The 21,570-nt window shown below is 34.1% G+C and overlaps 1 pseudogene across 1 annotated transcript in view; it reads left to right on the forward strand.

Annotated features, from left to right (window-relative positions):
* LOC143226552 (inositol-trisphosphate 3-kinase A-like) overlaps positions 1 to 20,453 on the forward strand; it is a 67,156-nt pseudogene extending 46,703 nt beyond the window's left edge. The window contains exons 2-8 of the transcript XR_013014668.1: positions 9,954 to 10,056; positions 11,048 to 11,191; positions 12,607 to 12,733; positions 13,203 to 13,352; positions 14,419 to 14,520; positions 15,799 to 15,870; positions 17,186 to 20,453. The product of XR_013014668.1 is annotated as an inositol-trisphosphate 3-kinase A-like (transcript). The remainder of the gene's footprint in view (positions 1 to 9,953; positions 10,057 to 11,047; positions 11,192 to 12,606; positions 12,734 to 13,202; positions 13,353 to 14,418; positions 14,521 to 15,798; positions 15,871 to 17,185) is intronic.
* The last annotated feature ends 1,117 nt before the right edge of the window (positions 20,454 to 21,570 follow it).

Here is a 21,570-nt window from a genome sequence, read left to right on the forward strand (position 1 = left end):
GGCGCTTTTTGTCTAAACGTTCTATTATTTCCTCAGTAGCATAGCGGTATGTCCATGGACTTACAAAGCTAGAAACTAGGTTTCGATACCCGTGGTGGGCAGAGCACAGATAGCCTATTGTGTAGCTTTATACCTAACTAAACAAACAAACGTTCCATTAAAGTTTAGTGTAATTCCTTAGCGATCCATCCATATTATGAACCACTATCATGGTTTACGATATTCTTAAAATTTTATGTTTGAATTATACGTTCCATATTAGTGTAGGTTTTGGTTTCAGTTGATCTCCAGGTATGTGCCTTTGTTTGGCTTTAGGAATATTTCTAACAGAGATTTCATTTGACTTCTGTATCAAATTATTATTTCACTGTAAAGTTGTAGACCTACTGATACGAATAAATCATCATATTATGTACAAGTTTAGAACGTTACAGACGGCACTACATTTATTGGATCATTGTGACTGTTACGTTAGGTTAAACAGTTACAGACGGCACTACATTTATTGGATCATTGTGACTGTCACGTTATGTTAAACAGTTACAGACGGCACTACATTTATTGGATCATTCTGTCACTATATTCCGAACTGCTATTCTATTCATAGAATTAAATACAAGGAAAAAGCTTTTCTTGTATTTTGTGTGTCTGTGTGTATTTGACTACGTTCATATTTGTATTTTTACCTGAAATTAAACACTATGGCTTCGGATGGAGAAACATGGCTAAACCAGTTTCTCATTTTTTGTGTAGCCGTATATGGTTTCTTTGGGTGGCATTTCTTACTGTGTTGAAGATAATCGAACCTGTAGTTTTTATTTCATTTTTATATTACCCATCCCTTAAGGTATTACGTTTCATTTTGTAGCGAAACTTTCCACACTTCGGTTGTCAAAATATCATCAAATTATTTCAGTATGTTAAACCTGTTACAGGCAAGGTTGTAAATCCGGTCTCCTCTGGTTACTCCTGTCATATTTTCATCTCAAATTTCACCATGAAACTACTGAAGTGTTGCTGTTGCTTGATTCAGAACACAGACAAAAGATGTTTTAAACCAGTTCGACGTGTTTACACTTTATAACAATGCGTGCTTTAATGTATCGAATAAATACCTATTAATACCGCATTAGAGGTACAGTAAATATTCAATTACTTTGGTGTAGAAATGATTTGTTGGTGTAGGGTGGTATTGTTATAGAAGTATTTTGTTGGTGTTACTGAGTATTGCTATAGAAGTGTTGTTAGCAGGTATTGGTGTAAAAGTGTTGTGAACAAATATTACGATAGAAGTGTGTTGGTGTGTGTATAGAAGTGTTGTTTATTGGTGTATGTGAACAAATATTACGATAGAAGTGGTAATGTTAGTATAGAAGAATGTTGTTGACTGGTACTGTTGTAGAAGTGTTATGCTGGTGCTGATTGGTATTAGAATTTCAAATGGGCTAAAACTGAGTTAAATTGTAATTTAAGTTTTGAAGTTAATTAAATATCAATACGTATCAAAGTTATGTTATTTGCCAACAAGATTAATACACACAACTTCCTTCTTAATACAAATGTATATTTTAATATACAAAGAATAATACAATTTATAATGACGATTATTAAGAAAAGTTATTACCGAAGATAGTAATTTATATTCAAAAGGTTTGTTTGTTTTGAATTTCATGCAAAGCTACACGAGTGCTATCTGCGTTAGCCGTCACTAATTTAGCAGTATAAGACTAGAGGGAAGGCAGCTAGTCATCATCACCCATCGCCAACTCTTGGGCTACTCTTTTACCAAAGAATATGGGATTAACCGTTACTCTGTAATGCTCCCCACAGCTGAGAGGGCAAGCAAGTTTGGTGTGACGGAGATTCGAACCCGCGATATTCGGAATACGAGTCGAGTATCTTAAGCACATGGCCATGCTAGGTCTTATAAACAAAAGTTTTACAAACTTATAAACAGTATTTGATCTTCTGTCTGATCCGGAACTTCCTTAATATCGTATCATGGGATCACGATGAGCGAATTAAATTCAAGTTGATATAGACACAATTTTCTTATTTAGGAGCTAGCTGTTTCTTCGCTAATCACAACCGAGGTTTTCACAGTTGAAGTTATATAATGGCTTCTTAAAAATACTAACTTCCGATGGTAATCTGCTGAAGTTAGATAGTTTGTATGGTTGAAATCTATAAACGTTCCTGGTCAGATATCTAGTTTCCTGATTAGTGAGTGTTAATCACAGTTATAGATTCCGAGGTTTATAGTATACCAAATTTAGCTAACCAACATAAACTGTCTCCTGGCGCCTCGCATTGGTTATGTTTTATAAGCGTTAGGCGAATTTCTAGAAATACTGACGATACGCTAGTACTTTCGTAAAACATATACACTGCTGGCCAAAATCTTAAGGCCAATGAAAATAAAGAAAAAAATATGCATTGTGCGTTGTTAGACTCAACCAATTATTTGAGTAGAGCTTCGAAAGATGAAAATAAGAAAATGGAAAATAAAAATAAAAAACTTTTTTAGCATTTAATAGGGAAAATGTGAACACTCTGAAATTAGCCTAAATACTAGCTGGTCAAAAAGTTTGAGATCATACTGAAATGAAGCGTTAATCGGTAAACACGTAACGAAATTTAGTCATTTGTGTTCAAGCATTAGCGTTGTCAACATCTCCCATTGACATCTCCTGTGTTATATTGGGTAAAAACATGGCAAAGGCTAAAAAGTTGACAGAGTTTGAACGTGGCAGAATTGTCGAGCTGCAAAAACAAGGTCTCTCTCAACGTGCCATCGCTGGTGAGATTGGGCGTAGTAAAACTGCTGTTGCAAATTTCTTAAAAGACCCTGAGGGAAAAGGAACGAGAATTTTTTAAAGTGGTCGGCCCAAGAAAATTTTGCCGGCGTTAAGCAGGAGGATTCGACAGGTTGTCCGGCAAGACACCAGCCGATCGTCGAACCAGATTAAGGCCTTTACGGACGCAGAATACAGCTCCAGAACAATAAGACGGCATCTACGAGAGAAATGCTTTACAAACCGTAAACGTCTTCAAAGGCCACGCCTTCTTCTACACCACGAAACAGCTCGGTTAAACATTGCTGAGGAAGTACCAAACATAAGGCGTAGAAAAGTGAACGAAGGTTTTGTTCTCTGATGAGAAAAAATTTAACCTGGATGGTCCAGATGGCTTCCAACGTTACTGGCTGGCATGATATGGATACCCCACCGGAGACATTTTCTACAAGACATAGTGGAGGAGGTTCCATCATATCTGGGGTGCTTTCTCCTTCCATAGAACAATGGAACTTCAGGTTATACAGCGGCGTCAAACAGCAGCTGGCTACATTGGCATGTTGGAGAGAGCATCCTTATTAATTGAAGGCCCTCGCTTGTGTGGAAATGACTGGATCTTTCAGTAGGACAACACTGCAATCCACAATGCCCGTAGGGCAAAGGACTTTTTTTTATCGCGAATAACGAGATTCTTTTAGACCATCCAGCGAGTTCGCCCGAACTGAATCCCATTGAAAATGTTTGTGGGTGGAGAGAAATGGACGTCAATTTCAAACAGTGCATGATCTTCGTGAAGCCACCTTCACCACTTGGAATAACATTCCAGCCAGCCTTCTGTAAATGCTTATATCAACCATGCCAAAGCGAATGTTTGAAGTTATTTGCAATGACGGCCGTACAACTCAATAGAGACCTCTTGTTGGGCATTTCCTACCCTGTTTAGGACTTCTTTTTGGTATGGTCATAAACGTTTGATTGCTAGTATTTAGACTAATTTCACAGTGTTTACATTTTCCCTATTAAATGCTAAAAGTTTTTTTCTTTTTTCTTTTCTTATTTTTATCTTTCGAACCTCTACTCAAATTATTGGTTGAGTCTAACAACGCAAAATGCATATTTTTTTCTTTTTGTTCATTGACCTTAAGATTTTGGCCAGCAGTGTATTGTTGATTCTTACACAAGAGAATCTACAAAGTTAGTGAATAAGCGAGAATTTCGCAATACACATTTAACAGTACAAGTTACATTACACTTTTAAATATATATTTAACTGAAAGAAACATCGATATTAAAATAAATATGTAACAATAAATCCGTCACAAAGTGTTGTGTTCTTGTTGACTGGCATTGTTATAGAAATTTTGTGCTATGTTGATTAGTGTTGCAGTAGAAGTACTGTGATGTTAACAGGTATTGTTGTATTGCTGTTGATGGTGTTGCTACAGAAGTGTAGTTTTGACGTTGACACTTATTGATACTAGCATAAATTACAATAATTGTATACTGAAAGCAAGTTTTATATACTGTTTTTAATTTAGTAACGTTCTTTATTTTTATTCATCTAAAACGTTTAAAAAATCAACGTTGTTAAAGTTTGGTCCAGATATGATTTCCTTCTCTCTCTCTGTATGTCTGTTTTCTTATAGGAAAGCCACATCGGGCTATCTGCTGAGTCCACCGAGGGAAATCTAACCCCCTGACTTCTTTCTCTTTCGTTTCAATGTGCTATGTATCTGAAGGGCCTGGCATGGCCTAGCGCGTTAAAGCGTGCGCTTCGTAATCTGAGGGTCGCGGGTTCGCGCCCGAGTCGCGCCAAACATGCTCGCCCTTTCAGCCGTGGGGGCGTTATAATGTGACGGTCAATCCCACTATTAGTTGGTAAAAGAGTAGCCCAAGAGTTGGCGGTGGGCGGTGATGACTAGCTGCCTTCCCTCTAGTCTTACACTTCTAAATTAGGGACAGCTAGCACAGATAGCCCTCGAGTAGCTTTGTGCGAATTTCAAAAACAAACAAATGTATCTGAATGTCTGGAACTAGACAGGATCTATTAAAGCTAGCTTACAGTTGTATGTGTTGTGTCTGAAGTATTAGAATATCAAATGTTTTGAAAAGAAGGGTTCCATGAGGTTTTTCAAACTCAGCGAACACCACGTATGTGGTTTTTGGCTCATTGTTAATGAAGTCATTTTTTTTTCATGCGCCTTGAATACAATTATACCAACTTGAAAGTGTATTAAAATAAGAAGTAGAAGGTACGTCAGTTCCGTTCTTTCTGCTTCTGTTTTGCATCGGAATTTCTAAAGGTATAAAATGGAATTCGTTGTTTGGTTCTTATTACGGACTCCATATAAGTGTAAGGGAATGCGTGTGTATAGTAAAGTATTATGGTACACACACACAGAAATAAATTTATAAAATAATATGTACTTGGATGTATATGTGCAACAAAGTGGTTGTGGCTTTCTTTCCGTTACCACAAATATATCTAAAAATATATCCGTGCTCTGGTCTTTCAGTGAAGTCTTACCCTCGTTACGAACTGTGCCAGTGTTCGGTGTGGGTGGTATTGACTGCCTTCCCTATAGTCTGTCACTCCAAAATTAGTAATGGTTTTCAACAAATCCCAAATTTAACAAACAAACAATATACGTAAGAAAGAGTTGTCCCTCTAGCGGGAGTCACAAAGTTTTGCCACGGATTTGTTGAACCAGTTTCGATAAGATATGGCAGAAAATGGGAAGGAGCCCGAAAGATTGAGTTGACATAAGCGACCTGTCAGATGTTTCGAGTTTGGCTGCCTTAATTAACACAGTGAACGAGGAATCGACTGAGAGAGGAATACTCTCCTTAGATACCCGAGCTTAGACCGGTTGAGTTGCTTGAGATCTATTTTCTTAAAGTAAAGTGAGTCACGTTTGTTATTTTACTCACCAGATGATGATAAAATTTAAGAATATTGCGACAGTGTATACGTAGCTTTCGTTTTGTCTCATAATCTGAAGGTCGCGGGTTCGAATCTCTATATCACACTTAACATGCTCTTCCTTTCAGTCGTGGGGGCGTTATAATGTGACGCTCAATCCTACTATTCGTTGGTAAAAGAGTTGCCCAAGATTTGGTGGCGGGTGATGATGATTAGCTGCCTTCCCTCTAAATTAGGGACGGCTAGCGCAGATAGGCCTCGTGTAATTTTGCGCGAAATTCAAAACAAACAAACAATTCAGGTAGACATTGGATTTTGGCAATGTAATGGAAGGAGGAAGAGGTCTTGGTGTACCTAACCCTTCTGGGTATAAAAATTATATATACCCAAGTACGAGAGACAGACAGACAGCCATTGGAGTCCCGTGGTTCGAGAAAACTAAATTGTTAATTGGAGTAGAATCAGATACGTGAGTGGGAACTCTGTATGTTTTTCATTTGCTCGGACATCGCTGAAATGCAACAAAATGATAAGTACAACGAACCTTCTTTGCCGCAGCGAAAAACATAGAAACGTGTAGATCCATCCCTAGGTGATGGTGAATCTAATATGATCACAACTTGTTTTATTTTCGTTATGCCCTCCCCAACCCACAGTGGCACAGCGGTACGTCTGCGGACTTACAAAGCTAGAAACCGAGTTTCGATACCCGTCGTGGACTTTGTAGCTTTGTGCTTAACAACAAAACAAATTTCATAATTCTGTCATTTCCTAATCAGCTTCATTCTTTCTCTCTTTAATTTGTTCCTCAAGTATTTCTTTACTGTAAACACTTGTATGTGTGTGTGACACGAAATGTTCTTGTATACTTCTGTGACACAAAAACAATGTTTGTCTATATCACACGAATCTTGCTTAGCTATTTCTATCATACGAAAACTGCTTGTGTAAGACATCGATCGTTGCGCTTGGCGACTCGTATTATTTTATTAAAGGTACAAGAAACATACTAAATGTTTTCTTTATACGAAATATTCTGATATATTCCAACTTTCTGGCGAAACGCGTGAGCCACAAGTGCTGATAAAACACTTCAGTCAAAACTCTTTAGTCGTAACTACTTCAACTAATTATAACAGTTATCAAAACCATTCTAAACAAACTGAATTTGACAGTAGAGATAGTACATGTAACGTCATTGAGAGACACCAATTTGGAAGATGGTTACTGATCTTCATGTTGACTATGTTGTTAACCTCACATTGTCTAATCCATCATTCAGTCCTACATGTTCTAATCAGTGCACCCTGTTAATAATCCGTCTCTGGTTCTTTCTTCGTGTTCTGTCTTGTAAACTTTGTTTATAAACATACCTAACCAGTTACCGTACCTGGTGTGTATATTATTTTTGCTAAGATCAACAGTTATCGTTCAGAGTTGTATTAGGACTGAATTAACTGTGCTAATAAGTGTTTACATTCTACTAATCCAAGGTAGTGTTCAGGAATGTTTATAGTTAACTATCCTACATCAGGTTATTTACCTGGATATTATTACTTTGCTTGTCTATAACCATGGTAGTGAACAATGTTTATAGTTAACTATCCTACATCAGGTGCACATACCTGCAGATTATTGTTTTGCTTATCTATAACCATGGTAGCGAACGATATTTATAGTTAACTATCCTATGTCAGGTGCACATACCTGCAGATTATTGTTTTGCTTATCTATAACCATGGTAGTGAACGATGTTTATAGTTAACTATTCTACACTGGGTTTGTCAATAAATTAAAATTTTTATTGGTGTTCAGGTCGGTGACCTTCAGGGGTCACAGGTGAAGTATTGAACTCTACACTTCCTGGTAAGAGTGTTAAAGTTCACACTATTTCTTCTGGTATTGTAATATATTAACTTTGTAGATAAGTGAAGGCCCGGATTTGTATTTACTTGTGAACTGAACGCTTGAATGTTTTTATCCGGGGAAGTAATTAGCACCCTTTACATTTCAATCTCTCACACGGGTTTTCAAACTTACCAAGTTCCACTATCGGACGTATGCAACTATAGCGACATGAATGTTGCAAAAGCTTGTTATATTGACTTGCCTCTTATTATAACAAAAGGCACGAGCATTTGACAGGTTTGTTATTTTACAATTTTAAAGCAAAATATTTAATATTGCTATTATTTGAGCTCAAGGGGTTTGCATACTATTATTTGCCTTATTTCATATTAATGAAGACAGGTGATGAATTCAAAACTTATATATTGTTAACAAGTTCCATGTGAACAGGTCTGTGTGAATATATCATTCAAACAGCTGATTGCTTGTGACAGAAATTTCAGCAATGATTAACATAAAAAATCTTCCGAGTTTTTAGATTTTGTTAAAACTATTGGAACTTCATTATTTTATATATCAGTCACACCCAACATGCTTGCCTTTTCAGTTGTAAGGGCGTTTAAACGGAATGACCAATCCCACTATTCGTTGATAATAAGAGTAGCCCAAGAGTTAGCGGTGGGCTATGATGACTAGCTGCCTTCTCTCTAGTATTTCTCTGTTAAATTAGGGACGGCTAGCGCGGATAGCTCTCGTGCAGATTTGCACAAAATTCTAAAGAGCGATCATTGTTTAAAATACATTAACTTAATTATATAGTAACAAACATTTGATATCTCCTAGCAATAGTCGCAGTTACTAAAGTAATTCTAAGCAGTTATGTGTATGTCTAATTCTCTCTGTCCTTTATATCCAGTGCTATCAAGACCTTTTTCTTATTACTATGGGCCCCTCACTAGTACAGCTGTAAGTCTGCGGACTTGCAACGCGAAAATAAGGGGTTCGATTCCCCTCGATGGGCTCAGCAGATAGCTCGATGTGGCGTTGCTATAAAAAACACACACACCCATAATACTAGGGTTCTTGAGGCAGACAAGAACTGGTCGGATAAACATTGGCTGTTTGTTGTACGGCATATCTCTGGTAATGAACAAACAAACAAACTGTGTTAAACATTAAACTGTGTCTTACGTTTTCAGCCGATGCTGGTTGAGATACGTTATCGTAACATGCTATAAAGAGTACTTTTACAAACATCGTAATCAGAGTTTAAGATAGTCCATATCGCAAAACCATGACTTTCGAATTACCACTTTGGCTTTATATCGTTCACGACTGGTAAGGAATGAGTCGAGTGCACTCGATAGGTCAGCGTTGAATTACGGTTACTAAAATCGGGGGTTTAGATTCCCGGCAGTGGACAGAACGCAAATAGCTCAGGGTGGATTTGCGTCAAAACGAACACATTTCTATGTCCTGAATTGTATTTACTACAGCCTAGATTTTATTAAATGCCGTTGGTATTGATAAAAGTAAAATATGTTTAGGCACCAAGCTTGGCGTTAGTGTCTTTGTTTCTTTCTTTATACATTGTAGTTTGACTCAGTAGAAGTGTTCTGACGTTTCTGTCAGTTTGTCTGTTGTGTCCGATTAAGCTGTGGTAGGATACTCTTTTTAACATAATGATTAGATTTGCGATAATTTTGACGTTGTTTAACGATTGTAATTTCTTATTTTTATCTCATATATACTATCAATATAATATATAAATATGTTATATGTACAAAATACAACAATTGATTTTAAATCGCTTAGTATAAAAGTTACAATCTCCGATATATATATATATATATTACATAGTGCGTTATAGTAGCGCCATCTTTATTGCAAAAGATACAATAAAAGAAATAGCTGAAACGTCTGATTTATATAATACAACATTTAACAAAATTACGTGAAGATCCTTCATTACTTCTCAATTTTCTTTCTGTAGTCTTTTAACTTACTGTTTATGATTAAGTGGATTGAATATATATATATAACAGAAACGAAATGCCTTTGCTTGATCTTATATTTATAATAAATAAACGTTTTATAATAATATTTGAACACCAGATTCCGCGGCACATGTGTCATAAAACTGTGTGTTTATGTTAAAACATCATGCAAGAATTTCAGATCAGTCGAACACTTTTTGTTATAAACTGCGTTAGATTAGCTTCAAATTTATTGATTTTGATGTATCTACCCACATATTTGTGCTATTAAAAATATTCATAGTATATTTTTATCAACTTGAATTTAATTATTTGATTTAAATACTTTTTTGGCGTTGCTATTATTTGTACCTTTTCTTGTCTTTCAACCCATATTTTATTAAAATTTAGCCATCTGCATGGAGAAAAGTAAGAAATGTTGTCCATTGGTCACCATTTGTACAAACTTACAAGAAACAGAAGTATCCATGGGTACAGCTGGCTGGACATCAAGGTAAGACTTTAGTTGTTTTTTTTTTACATTGATATTAAAGTATGGTGTAACTTGTTTTTTCACCTGACATGACAGTAATCTATAACTTGTTTCTCATCTGGTTTTAATGGTAAACTGTCACTTATATCTCACATGGTTGGCTCTCTGATGGCTTATAATACCCAAAACTGAGTTTCAATACCCATAGTAGGCACAGTACAGATAGCCAGTTGTATAACTTTATACTTAGCTACAAACAAACAAAGTAACTCATCTGATTGTTACGGTGAGCTGTTGTTTGTTTTTAATCTGGTTGTATAGACAGTTGTATAACTCTATACTTAGCTACAAACAAACAAAGTAACTCATCTGGTTGTTACAGTGAGCTGTTGTTTGTTTTTCATCTGGTTGTTAGGGTAAGCTGCTATTTCTTTCTCATCTGGTTGTTAGGGTGAGCTGCCATTTGTTTCTCCTCTGGTTGTTAGGGTGAGTTGTCATTTGTTTCTCCTCTGGTTGTTAGGGTAAGCTGTCATTTGTTTCTCATCTGATTGTTAGGGTGAGCTGTCATTTGTTTCTGATCTGGTTGTTAAGGTAATGCTGCACTTTGTCTTCATCATGTCTTCAGTCTAAATTTTATTTGCTTCTGTATATTCTTCAAAAAAGATTGTTGCAAGTACTTTGATTTTCATTATATTAGTTTGGTTTTTTTTAATAAGCAATTAAAAAAACTGTATTCCATTACGTTTTTTAAATCATGTGATACAGATAACTTTAGTTTGAACAACTGCCATGTCAATTTGTTTACTGTAATCGATAAAATTACATAAAGCTATCAACTGTTAGAGTGGGTAGTAATTTTATCACTAAACAACTTTGTAAGAATTTGTTACAGTTTTGAGCTGATATAACATGTTTTGGTAGAGATTCTACATCTACTTGCTTTCATTATAAATGAGCAGTGCTGTTTGACTAACAGTCATGTACACTATGATTGGTATTTGTAACCTTGTAGGGAACTTCAAGTCAGGAGGACAGGGAACAATCCTGAAGAAATTATGTGGACAAGAAGAAATATGTCTCCATCAATTAATAGGTGATGTGTTACAGCCATTTGTTCCTGATTTTAAAGGAAGAGTGGAAAGCGATGATGGAGAAAGTATCTTCTTCTGCAAGGTTTACGTTTTGTTTTCAAGGATTGTGATACGATTAAAATAATAGATTAACACAGTGTAAAGTATTCCAGTTCTTGGACTTCTTATATTTGATTTAAGGGTAGATGATGCGAGAGAAGTGTAGAAAATATTTCAAAACATCAGTACTTACGTTGTCATTAGTGGCTTGAGGATTCTGGAAAACACTAATTTCTCAAGTAACTGATATTTGGAACCGTTGACACTTGGTGAAACTTTCTAAGTACTGATGTTTGCCAGTAAAGGCATTGTTAGGTATAGACTGAAATATTCTGTAACAGGTTTATATATGTTTAAACAAAGAACCTTGACATCGACCTAGTGACAAGTTGGGTAAGAAGTGGGAAGGAGCTCAACGTAACCATGGTCATGAATAAATGATGTATTTGTGAAACATAATTGTCATGTTTTTTATCCCCAGTTTTGTTCTTGTTTCTTATTGAAGTAGTATAGATGGAGCTATAAACTTTAATTTGTAGATAATTCATTTTCCAGGGTAATGCAGATTAAGGTTTCAAAAGCTGCTACATCAGGTTGATTTGAAAATTCTCATAATAAATTATATAATAACAGTGACATTAGAAACCTAAAAATTCAGTGAAAAATATGCAGAAGAAGTAATAAGGGACTTGACTGTAATTCTCTTCAATCACAGATATTTATTTAACAGTAACCCCAATAATTTTTTCAGGGATTGGGTACATGTTGGCTCTGTGGTTGAGCTGGGAAATTTGAAGCTCTTGAGCTGAGATCAAATCTGAGGGATAACTGTAAGCTGTGGGTTCATTATAAGAGTATCAGTCAGTCCCCTAACTGATACAGTAGAGTGCTGCTGACTGGCTGCATTACTTCTGGTTAACAGTTCAAAATTAGGGATGGCAGCAGATAGCCTTGTTATCTTTGCCAGAAATACAAGTATTCAAGGATTAGGGTTAGCATCTTAACTATATGTCTTGTTAAGAGAAACTCTGATGTATCAGCACATGAGTTCAAACTAATTCTTAAATAATTTATTTTAAAAGTCTAAGGAAAGTTTGATTACTATATCCTCTCCACATGTTCACACATTATAACCAATAAAAGGATTGGTTCTACTAGTTTCAGACAGGAGATATCTCTTCTAGTGAAAAAGAAAATGCTTGATTAATTGAATTATTATAGAGTTATATTGTAATGAATTTACCATCATTTTTCAAACAAGACTTTTAATTGCTTGAGCTTACCCATACCTGTTACTGGTCTTTAGTTGAAGCACACCTTTCTTTGTGCCTGCAAACACACCTGTAGGGTACAAGAGGTAATGTTGATTTAGTTAACATATCAGAACTATTTTATTAGGTAAAAGGTTTTGTGACAAAGTTCCTGAACTAAAACGTCTCAGTTTATCTTGAGCTTCAGGACTTGTTAGCTGACTTTGAAAGTCCATGTGTCATGGATATCAAGATGGGTGTTCGAACATACCTCGAGGAAGAACTGGCCAAAGCAAGGAAAAGTCAAAACTCAGAAAGGTGAACCTTGGACTTGAAAATCTATTTTGTACAGAGTACATTTTTGATGAAACGAAGTCCAACATAATTAATGTAGTGATATATTCCTGTTAAACAGTGTACATAGTACTTTTAGAAGTGATTTCCATTGTGTTTTCAAGATAAGAAAGCAAGTATAAAAGAAAGGATAGAAAGAAATGGTTCAATTATGTAACCATTATAGGACAACTTGATAAAAAAAAACCAGTAATAATGGGATGCATACAGGTATTAGAGTTGAAGTAAATGGATGATATAAAAATTGATTAAAGGTAAACAACTGAGGAATGGTAGACAAAGTGCATCAATTATCATAAATAAAAATAAACTAGCTGGTAATTTATTTTAAAATGTTTATGAAATATTAATGGTACTTGACATGTAATTTCCTACTGAGAACAAAAAACAAATTCTTTGAGTAATTTTAATACACAATATTAATTCCTTCCAGGACATGTATGAGAAGATGGTTCATATCGATCCTGAAGAGCCAACAGAGGAGGAACACAGAATGAAAGCTATTACAAAACCTCGATACATGGTGTGGAGGGAAACCATTAGTTCAACAGCCTCCCTAGGATTTCGTATTGAGGGCATAAAGGTAAAAATCTTTGATGAAACTGTTAATTATTTACACTTAATTATTTACTGGTGTGGGAAGAATAATACCAAACAAAAATCTTAACTTGAGTTAATCTTTATTCAAATATCCAGGAATTGTAGCTATCTATCTGTTTATTACATAATTAATTTATTATGTTAAAATGTCATTATCTACCTTCTGAAATATCTTACTTTTTTCTTTACTAAAGCTCTTCATTGGCTTTATGAAAACATTTGCAGTTTTATAAAAGCATTAAGTATAGGCTTACATATTTTGTTTTAGAACAACAACCTTTCAGTAAAAAATTAAAATTATATTTTTTTACATCCTTTATGTACCTACACATTTTACAAAGAAATTCCCAGCACCAACCAAAACATTTATTTTGTTAGCTTTATGTAGATGGTGAGATTGCCATCTCATCTTTTGCTATCACTAAACCAGCAAGAAGATTCTATGGTGATCAGTGGTTGGAAAATTAGAAAAACAGATATACAGACATAAGTTATTTTATTGTATATGTTATAAAGATATCCTTTAGTTACTTTATTAGATAACTTTGATATTGATGGCTTGAAATCATGTCTACATTTTAACATAGGCTGATCTACAGACATTTTTTGAAAAGAAAATTATTTAATAACCTGATAATGAAATCACAAGATACAGCAGTTTATTCGCTTTATGAGAATTGTTACATCAAATTTCTTATTAGAAAATTAATGAATCTGTATTATAGCTCTCTTGGAAGACTAAAAAAAACTTTATTTTTAAACAAATTTTATAAGATAAAACAGTAATGGATGCAAGATGGATGATTTTGTTTTCAACCTATAAATTAATACTATACATTAAATGCAACTTCAGAAAGAAATCTTTATTTTATATATCCTAATGTCCTAAAAGTGACATTGATCTTAGAGTGAGAACAGCACACGACTAGTTCCACATTTTATTCTACATAACCACTTGTGGAACAAAAGTAAATTATGAACTAATGAGATACTTCTTCTGAGTATTTTTCAGGTACTTGAATTAAATGTTTCTCCTATATTCATTTTAGCATGGTGATGGAACATCCACTAAAGACTTCAAGACAACAAAAACAAAAGAACAAGTTGCTAAAGCAGTGCGATTATTTACAAATGGTTATCCTGGTGTCTTGGTATGTATATTGTTATCTCTAGAACAAGTTGCTAAAGCAGTGCGATTATTTACAAATGGTTTTCCTGGTGTCTTGGTATGTATATTGTTATCTCTAGAACAAGTTGCTAAAGCAGTGCGATTATTTACAAATGGTTATCCTGGTGTCTTGGTATGTATATTGTTATCTCTAGAACAAGTTGCTAAAGCAGTGCGATTATTTACAAATGGTTATCCTGGTGTCTTGGTATGTATATTGTTATCTCTAGAACAAGTTGCTAAAGCAAAGGATTATTTACAAATGGTTATCCTGGTGTCTTGGTATGTATATTGTTATCTCTAGAACAAGTTGCTAAAGCAGTGCGATTATTTACAAATGGTTATCCTGGTGTCTTGGTATGTATATTGTTATCTCTAGAACAAGTTGCTAAAGCAGTGCGATTATTTACAAATGGTTATCCTGGTGTCTTGGTATGTATATTGTTATCTCTAGAACAAGTTGTTAATGGTTATCTAGATATCCTGCCATGTATATTGTTATCTTTAAAACAAGTTGGTAATGGTTATCTTGTCTAAATATTGTTATCTCTAGAACAAGTTATTAATGTTTATCTACATGTCTTGTCTTGTATGTTTTTCTTTCTGTGTTTAGGACCCATAGCCTAGAAAGATCAGTCATAACTTATTTTAATGATATGGTAAAGGCCAAAAGAGTTTAATTTCAGAGCTGCAAGCAAGGCAGAACTATGAAAATGATGGAGTTTAATATTTCAGAAACTTTTACAGAAGAAAAAAAAGGAACAAATAGAGATGTATTTGTTATCTGAACTTATTAAAGTGTAAAAAATTAAATTATATATATTTAAAGAACAGACATAGGAGTTTGGTGTGGATAGTGTATAGTATATATAACTCAGAAGCTTAACAAATGAGACTCTGAAAGTGTTTTTGTTTTTCATTTTGTTAAATCCTAAATATATTTTATTGTAGTTTTAGCCCAAGTTGAATACTTCTGGTGGGCAAATTGTGAAGGATTTCAACTTTTTTTCCTTTTTAAAATTCAGTTATAATTAATAATAGAATCAAATGGCAAGTAATGGAAGTTATTAGTAAATATACTCTGTTACAGTATTTACTTATTTTACAGTGTGTTTAACAACCTGAAAATTCACTTTTTTAAAAGAATTCCAGAGCATAAAACTATAATAATCTGATTATTGTAACAGCATACTTAATACAGTGTAATACTTAAGCTAAAGAACTGATGATGTATGATTATTCCTTGACATATCTCCAACAGAAAAGATACCTCAAAAGACTGGAAGCAATTCTTCTTGCTTTGGAATCTTCTGTTTTTTTTGCAAATAATGAGGTGAGATTTATGGGTTTTTGTGTCCTTTTTAACTCATTGTATAGTAACCTAAATTAATTTAGGTATATGTGTAATGTAATGGCATTGTGCCAAACTTATTATCCAATGTTATAGAGGGGATCAACTGTTTTGCTAATCCAAACTGTACTGATGAGCCTTAAATAGGTAACACTGCAATTTATAGTAGAAGGTGCAGTGAATCAAGGGTGAAACTAGACCTTTAAGTCATTGTTTATATTTCCCATTTTACTATTGGTGAAAAGAAAGGAAATCCTTAATATAATTAGTAAAGACTGTTTTCATAATCCTCTAACTTATATCAGTTCATTAATGATGATAATAATGTTAATAGCTGAGGTTAAGGTAGGAGGCAAGCTCCTCATTATGGATGACACAGATATTTGTACAAAGTGGTATGAGTTAATGAGGATTTTATCCCATATAATTGTTACTTGGAATAATTGGTTGCATATGTAGCATTGGATTATGATTTACCATACTTTATTGTTTTGTCTTAATTTTGATATGTTAAGTCTGAATTCCTTATGTCCTTTTCCAGTAAGGACATTCTAGGAAATCCTCTCATTATAGTAGCCAATAAGAAACAAAGAAAAAGTATAATCTGGCCAGTAGGTATGATGGAGAGCACATTATACTGAATAAAGATTTTGTTTATGAGTTCACTTTTATTTGTTTCTTTTCCTGGATGTCTGTTTCTTTGACTAACTTCCTGAACCTGTAGTTTTTTAATACACTTGTTGGATGTCAGTGGATCTAAATACAACAGTCAAAGCACCATGTTTCATTACTATTTTGGGAATTGATCGAAGACACAAGGATTAAGAACTAATCCATGTTTAATGTGAAAGCTACAAAAGTTATTTCAGCTGTTTTGTGTATATTGTGCTAATATATATTAGCAAGAACAAACTGTAAAACTAGTATAGGAAATGTTGTGTAGATATGAGCAACTAATACCGAAGCTTGTTACTACCTCATGATGGATGTACTAAGTGAAGACTACAGTTATTATTCTGTAATAAATTATGTTTTATACAGCTACTACATTATTATCAATTAAATATAGAAAAGTTTCCTTTCATTAGTTACACTGATGAAGTTGGCTGGTGTTTTTCAGAAACTAACTTGAGTTTAATTTTGTTACTCGGTTGTATATTTTCCTTTTCAACTACTAAATAGTGATATTCAAGCTACATTTCTGTAAATATATATTCCCCATTTACCATTTTTTATTTTTTACAGGTTCTTTTAAAGTACTGTGTGTTTTGTTTCAATTGTTTCTTCTTTTCTTTAGCTGATTGGTAGTTCTCTCCTGTTTGTTCATGACAATCACACAGCTAGCATTTGGTTGATTGATTTTGCCAAGACCCATCCAGCTCCAGTTGATATGAAACTTTCTCACAGGGATCCTTGGCAGGTGGGAAATCATGAAGATGGATACCTTATAGGTATCAACAGCCTCATTGAAATCTTCATGGACATTTTGGAGGAGAAATGTGATTAGATAGTGTCCTTCAGTATGCTGCAACAAGAAATCTTTCCTCAGTGAGAAGTATTGAGATTCATATATGTTAAGGTCATTTCACAGCTCAGACTTCCATCTGGAATAAACCTGGTTGTGGTTCTGGATGAATGGTGCTCAAAAGCCCAGTGATATTGGAGTGCATAACAAAAGGAGAAATAAAAACATGAACAAGTATTGTGAGAGCATCGGTTGTAGAGAAGGAGTCATAGACAATGTTAACATGTTATTAATCAAAAGAAAAAATAAAAGAACAATTAATTATGTTGAAAATTAAGAAGGAAAACTTGAATTAATTTGTGTAAAATATCTTATTCTTGGAATTCCAATGTTATTGCCCAAAAACCATGGACTCCAATTGGCTGGATAATAGCTATTGGGCTCTAGTGGAGTGGACATTATAGCAGCTGCTGGGATCTGGTGGTAATTATACAAGATATTGAGTCCCAGTTGCCACTACAACAGCTGTTGTGTACTAGTGGCCATTACACCAGCATCTGGGCTCTAGTGATCATTATAACAGCTGATGGATTCTAGTGGCCATTACACTAGATGTTGAGTGCAAGTGGCCACTACATTAGCTGTTAAGCTCTAGTGATCAATGTATAACAGCTGTTAAAATCCAATGGTTATTAAAGCAGCTGCGGGGATCCAGTGGCCATTACACCAGCTGTTGGGCTCTTATGATCACTGCACCAGCTCCTCAGCTTCAGTGGCCACTAAACCAGCTTTTGGGCACCAGTGATCATTACACTAGATGTTGTGCTCCAATGATAATTTAATCAGCTGATGGGCTCCTTTCACAAGAGGTTTGATGTCAGTTGCACTTCTGAACATAACTGTTAGGAGACTAAGTGCATCTGTATTGTAAGTTCTATAATAATCAATATTCTTCTTGGCAGAGAACACTTTTTTCAGTTTTAGTGGTATTTTAGTATGTATATAATTCTTTTTTTTAATGAATATTGACCAATAAAACATGACAACTAAATATCCCAAGCATTTTTCTATTGTCAGATATGTACAAAAGCTGAGTTTTTTGTTTTGAAAGTGAACATTTTTTAAATTAATGCAGTGCAATTTAAAAGTTGGAATCAAGAACCTCCACCGTACCATGTGCTTAGTATTTTATGCTTTTAAGTTACCAAAATGAACAATTATTATAAACATGGCAGTTGTTAGCAGCTTGGTGTGATTCATATGATAATAATATTGAGAAAAATATTCAAACACTATCTCATTTTTTATCTGGAGTATGCACTGTTTTGTAGTTATACATTTGTTGATTTGTTTATCATAAGAGTTTAATTAGTGATAAGTCTGCTGTTATGTGAAAATAAAAGTTCCTTTAATAGTAGCATTCTTAATTCTACAAGTTAACAATACACTGATTAAATTTGAGCATCTTTTCAGTCAGTTTATTAACTCTGCTGTACAGTAAACCTTTAATTAGAAGTGATTAAATCTGTAAATATAATACACACCCAATGTAGTTGAGATAAACCTTGCCCTTAGTAAGAAATGTATTCTTTCAAGTTTGTTTAATTTCTCACAGGATAGCTACACTGAGTCTGTGTTAGATTTTACTCGATTTGTGTTCACACCTTTTACACTTAAATATAAGATTCTCCCTTGTGTATTTTACTAAACCATTTGGTTATACCCTTATCTGGTTGATACAAGGACCATCTGGTTAAAGTTTCATCTGTATGATTCAGAACTATTTAGTTAAATCTTTGTCTGCATGGTTCTCTAACTGTCTTGTTACATTCTTGTTTGTCAATTTCAGAACTATTTAGCTATACATTTTTTATGGTTCCATCTTTTCTTTTATATACAATAATCAACTGTCTACACCCAATATTTTGGGCATTAAAATTGCCTTGTTACACTCTTCCCTGGATGGTTCCAAAACTTTCTAGTTATACATTTGTCTGTATTATTCCAGAACTGTCTAGTTACATCCTTGTTTGGATGATTGCAGAATCAAAGAACATAAAAATACCCCTTCACACATTTTTGAACACTATAAGTGAAATAAGCACAACATAACCATAGAAAACACCAACATATTAAGTAGGGAAATGAATACAAACAGATGCAAAGTGAAAGAAACCCTACTTATACAAGAACCCAAATCAAAATTAAAACAGTATAAAGGAACACCTAATATTTAACTAGTATTCTTTTTACAATCTTATACTCATTTGCACTCTTGTCTGTAAGACATGCACCCACCAATGGTCAGTTGCAAACTCTCTGTTAACCTGAAGATAATCTAAGAAGGTTGAACCATTGTTCTGTACTTTATTTTAATTAAAGTTTTGGTGCTCATACCAGCCATCTTAAGAATACATTGATAGCAGAACTGTCTAGTTATCCCCTTGTCTGGTCGATTCCAGAACTATCTAGTTACACCATTGTCTGTATGATTGGAGTTGTCTGGTTACATTCCTATCTGAATGGTTCTAGAAGTGTTTAACTGTGTCTTTTTTCTATGTTACACGTTGATTGATTTGGCTTATTCTAGATCTATTTAGAACACTCTTGTCCAAGAATTTCCTATTTGCTTAGCCAGGATTTTATAATATGACTTTGCAAATGTAAGAAAAAGCTATTATCAAAGAATTAATACTTAAGCATAACTTATCAATCAAATTATAACATACATTGAGATATTTGTCCTCTTTGAAGTGTGAATTATGATGCTCCAGTTTAGTTTTTACACCAGTAAATGATGTGAATGTTTGTTAAGTTCATTAATATGTTTAGTAGGTGACTTGAAGAATAAAGTGTAATATTTCTGTCAGTAAAACATAAACATGTATATGTATACATATATTTTCTGAGTCATGATTGAGAGAAAATTGTACTAGTTAATTCTTTAACAAATGTAATTAGAAGGTAATTCATGAAATGCTCATTCATTTTCTGTTTTGACATTTTACTTTTTCTTTCTGTTTTTATTTCTCTTTTCACGTGTGGTATGTACCTATTTGTAATGTATATGTTGTTGAAATAAATACACCCATCATCAGTAGCAGAGTATTCCATTCTGTTGAGTATTTGCGTTTTTAAAGATGCACTTTTTATTTTTTTTATGGGTATTAAGTAATTATTTTAAATAATTGTACTTAGTATTTCTTTTCCTGGGTCAGACGTTCCCATGTGGTTAACCTGAATTTGAAGATTAATGATTCTTATCCTGCTTCTGCAGAAAATAGTTTCTTTCCATCATTTGAGGTTGTAGATGCACTATAAGAATGATAATCAAATTTCACTATTTGGATGCTGTTGATTAGGCACGCCTAGCAGTTAAGATACCCAACTTTAAATCTGAAGGTCGTGGTTTTGAATCACTGTCAAGCCAAACATACTTATCCTTTTAGTTGGGGGGAAATTATAATTTCATGGTCAAACTCACTATTTGCTGGTTAAAGAATAGCCCAGGAATTGGCTGCTAGTGGTGTTGACTAAATATCTCCTCTCTAGTCTGTCATTGTTAAGTTAGGGACAGATAACCCTAATGTAGTTTTGCATGAAATTCAAAACCACATCGTTCTTTAGTTGTTGTCCATCTACTTAGTCAGCTTACAAATAGGTAAGCTTTTGTTTCTTTGCACAAAAATTCTCAAATAATCTTATTTCCCTTTCACTTTACACTGTTACTCATCACCCAAAGGGTGCTGAAAATGGCAAGTTGAAAGTAACTCCAATAGAGGTAAAAATAATTTAACCCTTAAATTACTGACTTTTTTTTTGTGCCCTCCATTCTTGTAATGTTTGTTATTTGTAGGGCTCATGTATTGCAACATAATGAGTAATTTTATTACACATTTGATGAAAAGAATTGATCATAAAACTGGGGGAAATCACTCCATTTGGTGTATACAGTACAAGGGTATTTCAGCAGTAATTAGTGAGACTAGCTGTATTTTTTTGGGTGTTATTCTTATGCTATCATCCAATGAAGGTATGGTATAAGTAGATTAGAGAAACGAGTTTTAAAAAGTAGATTGAACTCAAATGCCTCATCCTCAGATTAACAGTAAGTGTTGAAGAATTTAAAAGGATTGTTAATTTCGTAAGGTTTGTGAGCAAGTTATGATTTGATAAGAAACAAGAAAAGAAAGTTGGCCATAAGACTTTGGGTTAAA

This window comes from Tachypleus tridentatus, chromosome 9 (genome assembly GCF_004210375.1).
Source record: "Tachypleus tridentatus isolate NWPU-2018 chromosome 9, ASM421037v1, whole genome shotgun sequence".
NCBI classification, from domain to species: Eukaryota; Metazoa; Arthropoda; class Merostomata; order Xiphosura; family Limulidae; genus Tachypleus; species Tachypleus tridentatus.